The sequence below is a fragment of the Elephantulus edwardii genome, unplaced genomic scaffold (genome assembly GCF_000299155.1).
Source record: "Elephantulus edwardii isolate Elephantulus edwardi_28Jun2011 unplaced genomic scaffold, EleEdw1.0 scaffold00097, whole genome shotgun sequence".
NCBI lineage: Eukaryota > Metazoa > Chordata > Mammalia > Macroscelidea > Macroscelididae > Elephantulus > Elephantulus edwardii.
The window spans coordinates 6,098,296-6,099,294 of record NW_006399847.1 but is presented as its reverse complement, the minus strand read 5'-3'; positions in this window follow the sequence as shown (position 1 = coordinate 6,099,294).

Sequence of the window (999 nt, the reverse complement as noted above, 5' to 3'; positions counted from 1 at the left end):
AGAAGGTTAAATCAGGCTGTTCCATGGAGGCAAGGATCCTGAGGCTTCGTCTGACATACTTTGGACATGTTGTAAGGATGGCCCAGTCCTTGGAGAGGGACATCATGCTTGGTAGAGTGGAAGGACAGCACAGGAGGGGAAGGCCCGCTATTGGGGTAATCAGGATGGGTGTACCAAAGACAGTGTGATTGGCACAGGACAGAGCACAGTTTAGGGCTGTTGTACATAGGGTCGCTATGAGTTGCAAGCGACTCTACAGCACATAACAATGACAATATGTGGACTGCCTTACAAAGTATGCATTATAAAGCAACTACAAGGTTAAAATTTAAAAAGATAAAGGAGTGGTATTTGAATCCTATATATTCTCCCTTTGCCTCAACTGTTGTTCTTGGAACCATTGGAATGCAGACATTCCCTTTGCTGCACACAGATCTTCACAGACACTCATGCACCATTTTACTTCACCCATCCATCCTCAAGGCCTTGAACTCTGACTACTGTTTCTTTAGAGTCTTCCCACTGGCTAAAATAGATAATTGTGTGGTAGGCCATCAATTTATTTTTTTATAAAATATCATTGAAATCCACATCACTCTGCTGATGTTGTGGTCCTTGAAGGTTATAGGTTACTGTTAGCTTGGTTCTTCAAGATTAAAATGTTTCAGGTTTTTCCAATTCCAAAGGAAAGCCAATATGCCTAGTGGTATTTGACTACTTTCCAGAAGATAAGTCTGGCTTGAAGCCCAAAATAGAACAAAATGCTTTACCGAGACCTGGCAAGTCAATGATTATGATGCGTTTTTAAAAAAAAAAAAAAACAACAGAAAATTCTACTGTCTTGTTTTCTGTAATGCTGCTAAATTAGAAATTTGTATTAGCACAATTAAATGTTCTGGGATTTCCATTCTTCTCAGAGTCAGTCACAGTTTGTTATGATCCACACAGTCAAATGCCTTTGCATAATCAATGAAACACAGATAGACATTCTTCTGGTAT